At 43.0% G+C, this 9570-nt stretch overlaps 1 pseudogene; it reads left to right on the top strand.

The window, feature by feature from the left end:
• Positions 1-2935: 2935 nt before the first annotated feature.
• Positions 2936-4898, top strand: LOC101316522 (hepatoma-derived growth factor-related protein 3 pseudogene; annotated as a pseudogene).
• The last annotated feature ends 4672 nt before the right edge of the window (positions 4899-9570 follow it).

The following is a 9570-nucleotide window of genomic DNA, read 5'->3' as shown; positions in this document are numbered from 1 at the left end:
TTTTGAGGGCTATTTGATGCAGGTCTGAGTTAACATTGATACCTAGAGACCCAAAGTGTCATCAAGCCCCCCCTTTAGAGTAGGGACCTATGAGGGCCAAAGTGGCTTTGGCCATGTGGGGGGTCTTTACCTCAGTCCCCGAGTGCATAATTGAAATTGATATACTTGGCAGTTGGAATGAAGCCCACACGGAGCCCCCAGTTTGTGGAGTAGGATCAATAATAGTGGGGAAAGGACAAATGAAACCTCTGAAACTGTCCCCACACACACCCCTGAGAAAGTTAGAAAATCATTATCATTTTCCAAGGAATAGCACAGATTAGTGCCACAATTAAGGACCTAAAAGATGCAGGGTTGGTGGTCTCTGTCAGATCTTCATTTAATAACCAGTCTGGCCCATGCAGAAAATGGATGAATCCTAGAGAATGACAGTAGAATACTGCAGATTTAATCAAGTAGTAGTGCCAATTGCATCCAGTATGCCAGGGGTGGAATCAGTGCTAGGGCAGGTTAATCAGGGCTCAGGTATATGGTATGCAACTACTGACTTGGAAAATGCATCCTTTTCCATCCCACAAGAAAAGAATATCAGAAACAGTTCACATTCACATGGACAACAATATTAAATTATCTGCCCATCCTATGAAATTCCCAAGGGTATATCCTCATACAGATAACCAAAATAGCAAACCAACCTCATTTCTGGTCCAATCACAGTGCCTGGGAAGCAATGCTGTTGTGGGCCCCAGGTCACATTGTACCAGTTAAGAATGAAACAGCTGTTCCAGATCAAGATGGCAGAGTAGGAAGATCCTGAGCTCACCTCCTCCCTACACACCAAAACTGCCGCTAGATATAGAACACTTATCTCTGAGAATGACCTGAAGACTAAACAGACTTTCTACAGATGAAGAATATAAAGAGAAGGCTATATCAAGACAAGCAGGAGGGGTAGAGAGGTCTAGTCAAAACCCACAACCCCACACCCACAAGAGGGAGGGATATCACAACTGCAGAGGTCCCCCTGAGGAACAATAGGTCCCAGCCCAGGGGACCTGCATCAGGAAGATGAGCCCCCATAATGTCTGGCTTTGAAAAGCAGTGGGGTTTACATCTGGGAGACCTGGAGGACTGTGGGAAACTGAGGCTCCACTCCTGAAGGGTTCGCCCTCAAACTTGTTGGCTCCAAGTCCCAGCCTAGAGGCAGCAGTTTGAAAAGCACCTGGGTCATACAAGAAGAAGATTCATTGACTAATTTTAGGATGTGTGCCAGAGGGGCAGGGATCTGGTAGAACTTTCTTTTTTTTTTTTTTTTTTTCCTTAATTCTTCCATTTAGCTGACAGGCACCATTTCTGTCACTCTCAGTCAACCTAGCTAACACCATGTGCCCCACCCCTGAGGACCGGCCCCAGCCAGCCCCTCCAGAGCAGCTCCTGCCCCACTCCACCCAGCATGCAATTTCAGCCTACACCAGCACCCCTCCAAAGTGGCTCCCAGTCGTGGGAGCCAGCCCTGCCCACCACTGTGCCCAAAGCAATCACAGCCCAACCACAACATGTGGATGCATGCAGCCCACACAGGGGATGTCTCTGGAGCACCTGGCTCTGGTGACCACAGGTGTGGCACTGGCCACATAGGCCTTCTACATAAGGCTACTCTTTCAAGACTGCTCCCAGGCTTGAAACTGGGACATAACTGATATACCTAATACATAGAAACAAACACAGAATGAGACAAAGAAATATCTTCCAGATGAAAGAACAAGACAAAAACCTCCAAAAAGAACTAAACAAAAAAGAGATAAGCAATTTACCAGATAAAGAGTTTAAAGTAATAGTTATAAAGATGCTCACTGAACTTGGGAGAAGAATGGATGAATTCAGTGAGAACTTCAACATAGATAGAAAATATAAAAAAGAACAAATCAGAACTGAAGAAAAAATAACTGAAATAAAAAATACACTAGAAGGAACCAGTAGCAGATTAGAGGATGCAGAAGAACAGATCAGCAGTCTGGAAGACAGGCTAGCGGAAATTACCCAACTGAAACAGCAAAAAGAAAAAGAAACCAAAAAACTGAGAATAGTTTAAGAGACTTCTGGCACAACATCAAGTGTGCTAACATTCATATTATAGAGAACACAGGAGAAGAGAGAGTAAGGGACAGAAAACCTATTTGAAGAAATAATAGCTGAAAATTTCCCTAAACGGGTGAAGGAATCAGACGTCCAAGTCCAGGAAGCACAGAGAGTCCCAAACAAAATGAACCAAAGAGGCCACCCCCAGACATATTATAATTAAGATGTCAAAAGTTAATGAGAGAATCTTAAAAGCAGCAAGAGAAAAACAACTAGTTACATACAAGGGAAACACCAGAAGACTATCAGTTGATTTTTCAGCAGTAACTTTGCAGTTTAGAAGGGAGTAGCACAATGTATTAAAAATGCTGAAAGGAAAAAACGTATAATCTATAAGGATACTCTATCCTCAAGGTTATCATTCAGAATTGAAGGAGAGATAAAGAGTTTTCCAGAAAAGTAAAAGCTAAAGGCGTTCATCACCACTAAACTGGCCTTACAAGAAATGTTAACGGGACTTCTTTAAATGGCAAAGAAAAGGCCATAACTAGAAGTAGGAAAACAAACTTATGGTTACCAAAGGGGAGAGGGAGGGAGGGACAAATTAGTAGTATGGGATTAACAGATACTACCGTATACGTAAAATATCAATAGGTAAGCAACAAGGATTTACTATATAGCACAGGGAATTATATTCAATATCATGTTATACATGATATTGAATATAACCTGTAACGGAATATAATCTAGCAAAAACTATAACTGAGTCACTTTGCTGTACACCTGAACTAACACAATATTGTAAATCAACTATAGTTTAGCTCTGGGGGAAAGAGGGCGGCGGCGGCGGCGGCGGCGGCGGCGGCGGCGACGAGAGCCGAGCGGCCGGGGACTCCCCTCCCCCGCTGCAGGGTGGTGAGGCGCGGGGCTTCCTGCGACCCCCGCCCACCCCTCGCCCCAGCCGCCGCCTCGCCGTTTCCCCTGGTCCGAGCGGCCCCTAGTCCTCCCGCCCACCCGCCCGGCCGGCAAGGAGCGCGGCGCAGTCCGTTGGCCCGCGGGGGGCCGGCCTCCCGGCGTCTTCGAGGCGCCCAAGGACGACCAGGAAGCGGAGCGGCCGAGATGGCGCGTCCGCGGCCCCGCGAGTACAAGGCGGGCGACCAGGTCTTCACCAAGGTTATAGGGCTACCAGCAGTGGCCGGCGCGGACTGAGGAGCTCCCGGAGGGAGCTGTGACGCCTCCAGCAAATAAGTATCCTATCTACTTTTTTGGCAAAGTATTTGCCAAAAATATTTGAAACTGCATTTCTAGGTCCCAAAGACCTTTTCCCTTATAAGGAATACAAAGACAAGTTTGGGAAGTCAAACAAACGGAAAGGATTTAATGAAGGATTGTGGGAGATAGAAAATAACCCAGGCGTAAAGTTTACTGGGTACCAGGCCATTCAGCAACAGAGCTCTTCAGAAACTGAGGGAGAAGGCGGGAATACTGCAGAGGCAAGCAGTGAGGAAGAACGTGAGAGAATGGAAGAAAATGGAAAAGGCAAAAGAAAGAATGAAAAAGCAGGCTCGAAACGGAAGTCATACACTTAAAAGAAATCCTCTAAACAGTACCGGAAATCTCCAAGAGATGAAGATGACAAGGACTGCAAAGAAGAAGAAAATAAAAGCAGCTCTGAGGGTGGAGATGCCGGCAATGACACAAGAAACACAACTTCAGACTTGCAAGAAAACCAGTGAAGGGACCTAACTACCGTATTGAATGCTGCATATTAAGAAAACCACACGAAGGTTATACGTTTTGTTGTCTAATATTCTTGGATTTGATATGAACCAACACATAGTCCTTGTTGTCACTGACAGAACCCCAGTTTGTATGTACATTATTCACATTCCTCTCTGCTGTGTTTGGGGGAAAAAAGACATTTTAGCCTTTTTTAAGGTTATTGATTTAATTTCATGTTATTTGGTTGCCCTTAACCACTAAGGATTATCCAGCTTTTTGCACAAGTTTATACAAGTCTAGGATCCTTTATCAAGGCAGTTAATGTTCATCACTCTCCTGCATTTACTCCACCATCACCAAACACTCAGTTAAATATAAGTTAGCATTTTTTAAAATGACCACTCAACATAATGCTTAAGGGATTTCCTCTCTGTGACAGAACCCGGGAACCAATTCCTAGATACATAATGTTGGCATATTGAAGATGAGCTTAAAATTGTTCTTTAGTTTTGAGGCCATGTGTAAAGTTTAATCATATTGTAAAGTATCTATTCCGTATTAGAAATAGCTAGTTGACAGCTTATACTTCTCAAAACTCATGTTGTTAATGTACACAAACTCAGTTTCTGTATGTGAAGTTAGTGAGTCTTTTGTGTTACTCCAAAACGAAGGCAATGATTTATTTTTTCCCAGTCTCAATACAATTTGAGCTAATGACTCAAGCTGGATACTTTACATTTTAAAGCTGGAATCAGCAGTAGCCCTATGGGAAGGAAGACAAAGCATTGCCTTTTAAATACAGACTTTTAAAATGATCTGTTGTTTTCTTTTGGAACTAGAATTAGAATAGCTAATATTCACAAACCATTATTATCTGTACCTTATTGTTGCAAATGTGATAATAGAAAAGTTTGTTTATTTTTATGCCAGCTCGTATTGTGAGAACACATTTAGTCAGTTTGGGTTTTATCAATCCTGTTATGCTTGTCCTTGGAACATCTTTCACGTATTCAAGGTTTGTAGTTGAAAACTTTACTGTAAAAAAAATCAAAACCAAAAAAAGTATTGTTTTTACAGAATAAATTTATTGGAATGTGTACTGGGAGTAAGATTTGAGGTTGTAAACAACTAAGTTAGTGTAATTTGGCTTCATATATGTAATGTGACGTATTAATGTAATTCATATCTTAAAGCAAAAATTGTTAACAGCAAGTTGACAATAGAAAAAATATATATACTTTAGTTTTTTAAAAGTTAGAGAAACAAACATCCAACAGGAAGAAAACCCAACTTTTTTTAACAGAGACAAAACTAAAAAACTAAAAATAAAATAAATAGCGTAGCATTATTGTTTCTATTTATTTAGATTTTAAAGTTTATTTCATCTTTTGTATTCTAAAATGTATGTACACCTCTTTGTAAGAAGGATTCAAAGTGGCTTTGTTTTTTCTAATGAAATAGAGAATGAAAACTAAAATATATATACAAATCTTGGCATTTGTGAAACATGGATGGACCTGGAAGGTATTATGCTTAGTGAAATAAGTCAGACAGAGAAAGACAAATACTGTTTGTTTTCACTAACATGTGAAAACAAACAAATGAACAAATAAAACAAAAAACAGATTCATAGGGACAGGGAATAAATGGGTGGTTGTCAAAGGGGAGGGGGTTGGGGGAAGGACAAAATAGATGAAGGAGATTAAGAGGTACAAACTTCCAGCTATAAAATAAATGAGTTACAGGGGTGTAATGTACAACATAGGGAATATAGCCAATAATATTGGAATCATTTTTTATGGTGAGAGATGGTAACTAGACTTATTGTGGTGATCATTTTGTAATTTATAAAAATATCGAATCACTGTGTTGTACACCTGAAACTAATATAATATTGTCAGTTATACTTCAAGTAATTGAAAAAACACGCTTGGACTCAGTTCATCTCTACAACACAGTTCAGGCAGCAATAAGCTTTAAAATGTATTTTCCTTTATAATGCTTCAAATCCTTCAGGGGGCCTAAGAAATTGTTTGTGGTAGGTTGTGATGAGGCTACTATCTCTCAGTTTCAAATCTAACTTTCTAGTTTCAAATCTGCCTTTCCTTGCTGAGGCCAGGACTCTGCAAACCACATTTCTGCTCCAGACCTAGCTCCCTGGTAGCTTTCTCTAGTACCAGGTACTGGAGGAAGAAAAGTACTTCCTGTTTCCCACCTTTCCTGTCAGCGTGAGCTTAGTCATGCTTCTTCATCCCAGCAGTGGCAGCAGATTTCAGGAGCAGTGGTTGATTTCCAGCTTGAAGTTTTTAAAACTTTCCAGGACCCATGTCACCGTGCCACTCAGAGGCACCAGCAGCACCAGCCTGCCAAACTTCCCCCTTCAGAGCTCTGGATTCCACCTCCACGGGACTCTCCTCCAAGCTTTAAAACTGTTTAAATCCCAGCCTCTTTGTGCTTCCAGGCCTAGGGGTGATAGCTGCTTCTGGTGCTTCCCACCTCTCTGATACCTTAGTGTTCCTTTTTTTTGTCTTTTTCAGCCTCCAGTACCCCATTTACAACTATTTAATTACATTTTCTTTGTTAATATTACTGTCTCCTGACAACCACCCCAAATAAGTCTCCTATTATGCTCTACTACTGCTTGTGCCCTTCGGTTTAAATTAAAAATTAATGAATACATACTTTTTTTCTGTCTTCCACTGGTTAGTAAGCTTCATGAGGACTTTAATACTTGCACAGTGAATGAATGAATGAATGATAGATAATTTCAGTTACTGGCGGATCAGTACCTAAATTACACGAGCAACACAACTCGATTCATCATCAGTGAATTCAATTTTTTTTTTTTTTTTTCCGTACGCGGTCCTCTCACTGTTGTGGCCGCTCCCGTTGCGGAGCACAGGCTCCAGACGTGCAGGCTCAGCGGCCATGGCTCACGGGCCCAGCCGCTCCGCGGCATGTGGGATCTTCCCGGACCGGGGCACGAACCCGTGTCCTCTGCGTCGGCAGGCGGACTCTCAACCACTGCGCCACCAGGGAAGCCCTGAATTCAATTTTGTAACTGGTTAATTTGAAGTGACCTTGGGACATCCTGTATGGTGGGCAGGCTAATAGCTCCCCAAAGATGTCCACATTCCAGTTCCCCAGACCATGCAAATATATTACTCTACATAGGATAAAAAGACTTTGCCGATGTGATTAGGTTAAGGATCTTGAGATGACATTATCCTTGATTATCCAGGTGGGCCTAAAGTAACCACAAGGGTCCTTGTAAGTGAAAGGGGGAGGCAGGAGAGTCAGGGAAGATATGATGGAAACAGGTCAGGGTGATGTGGCCATGAGTCAAGGAATGAGAGCAACCTCTAGGAGATGAATAAGAAAGGCAAGGAAGCAGATTCTCCCCTGGAGCCTCCAGAAAGAACATAGTCCTTGATTTTAGTCCAGGGAGACTCATTTTGGACTTCTGGTCTCTAGAACTGTAAGGTAATAAACATGTGTAGTGTTGTTTCAAACCGCTAAGTTTGGGGTCATTTGTTACAGCAGAAATAGGAAACTAATACACCTGGTGGAGACGTCTAATAGCTGCAGGTTATACTGGCCTAGTGCTCAAGAGAGAGACAGGGATTGGAGATGGGGGCCTCAGACTTTTCAGCTTACAGGTGATCCTTACAGCTGACAGAGTAGCTGAGATCACAAAGAGCAAAGGGAGTGTTTAGAGTAAGAGGTGAAATGAACCAGTAGCTTGAGCCCTCAGTAGGAGGTGTTATGACGTGTTAATGGAGAGTGCCTGCCTTTCCCCACACCTGTAGTTTGTTCAGTTGGGTTAGGAGGAAAGGAAGGCCACGGCGGCGGGGGGAGGGAAGCAAAGCAGCTGGGTACACCAAAAATGAATTTTAGAACTTTGTCCACAACCTGAGGATAAGTCAAAGAACAATCATGCACGCAGCATTTACTGTCACTCAACACTGCCTGGCAATTCAACCCTATTTCCCTGGTATATTTGTCTTCTCTATTTTACACCTTCTCCTCTGTCTTCAAATTCCCTACACCTCACCCCTCCCCAACTTTCCAGTGATCTTGCCTCTTACTCATTGAGAAGATCAAAACAAATCAGAGAAGAACTGCCCTCATTTGTCTTCTACACTTTCCATACCATCACTATGCACTTGCATCTACCTTATATGCTGTCACTACAGATAAAGCATCCCTCCTACTAAAGGCCAAACCCTCACTTATGCACTGGATCTCTTCCCCTTCTTACCTTGCCCATGGAAATCCCCTCTCTCTCCTACATCATCAATTTCTCTTTTTACATACAAGTATACTTTAGTATCTCTCGTCTTTAAAATGTCCTCCATTGACCACACAGCCTTATTCCACTATTGCCCCAAGTTGCCTACAGTCTCCATTTCTTCACTTTACACTCACCCCTCAAACCATTCCAAATGTTCTCTGGATCCCACTCCTCCCCTGACACTGCTCATGTCAATGCTACCAGTGACCTCCATACTGCTGAACCTAATACTTAACAGCTTCTGTGCTACCATGTACTCCTCCTGCCTCTGTGATTCCTCTTCCTCCTCTACATGATGGGGGCTAGATCTTTGTCTTTGACCCCTTTACCTTTTCTAAGCTACACATTTTCCTGTCATCCAGTAAGTCCTAAGGCTTTAGAGTCCATTTATCATGGCCATGTCTCCACTTTTTCCAAATGCCTACTTGACATCATGGATGTCTCAATGGTATCTGCAACTTAACAAGACCAAACCAAAACTCTTGATTTCCCTCTTCCCAACCTGTTCTTCACAATTTTCACATCTTATGAATGGCACCACCATCCACACAATTTCTGAAGTCAAAAATCTAGAAATTAGCCTTGAGTGTTCTCTCCCTAACAAACTCAATATCCAATTCATTAGCAAGTCCTGTAGAGCAGCAGTTCCCAACCTTTCTGGCACCAGGGACCAGTTTCGTGGAAGATAATTTTTCAAGGGGGTCGGGGGGAAATGGTTGAGGCGGTAATGCCAGCGATGGAGAGCGGCAGATGCCAGCGATGGAGAGCGGCAGATGCCAGCAATGGGGAGCGGCAGATGCCAGCGATGGAGAGCAGCAGATGAAGCTTCCCTCGCTTGCTGCTCACCTCCTGCTGTGTGTGTGTTGGGGGGGCGGGGCGGGCGAAACCCCTGCTGTAGAGTCTACTTCCAAAATAGTCCAAATTAATTTATTCAGTGTTACCCACTACCCCCAATATCCAAGCCACCTTTTGGCGTGCACTTGTGGAATAGCTTCTTAACTGGTTGAATCAATTAACTTTGCAGGGCTGGCTTTTCGTCATTCGGATCTGAGCTTACACCTAGACCTTCGCACTGCAGCCAATCTAAGCTTACTCTCAATCACTTCATCCTATTTTAACTCTCTACAAAGCACATATCACCGATATTTTGTTTGTCCTCCCTCCTGTTCATTTCTATATTCCCCAGGGCCTACATCACGGCCTGGCAAAGGGCAGGCACATAAATAATTTTTGAACGAATACAAAAGCACATACTGCGTCCCACGGTTGTGCTAATCTATGAGTACTGTCCTCTCTTCCCATCTCAGCAGGATACTTTCGTAAATGTAAAATTCCACACTGAGGATTAACTGGATGCATATTACACCGGTTCCCCCACCAGTAACCCGCCTTCCCCTATTTCCCCACCCCTCCCCTTGCAAAAATAAATAATAATAATAATGAGGAGAGATTTGGAAAACGGCGTCATCAATATG

Source organism: Tursiops truncatus, chromosome 1 (assembly GCF_011762595.2).
Source record: "Tursiops truncatus isolate mTurTru1 chromosome 1, mTurTru1.mat.Y, whole genome shotgun sequence".
Classification (NCBI taxonomy): Eukaryota; Metazoa; Chordata; class Mammalia; order Artiodactyla; family Delphinidae; genus Tursiops; species Tursiops truncatus.
This window is presented reverse-complemented; position numbering and strand designations above follow the sequence as displayed.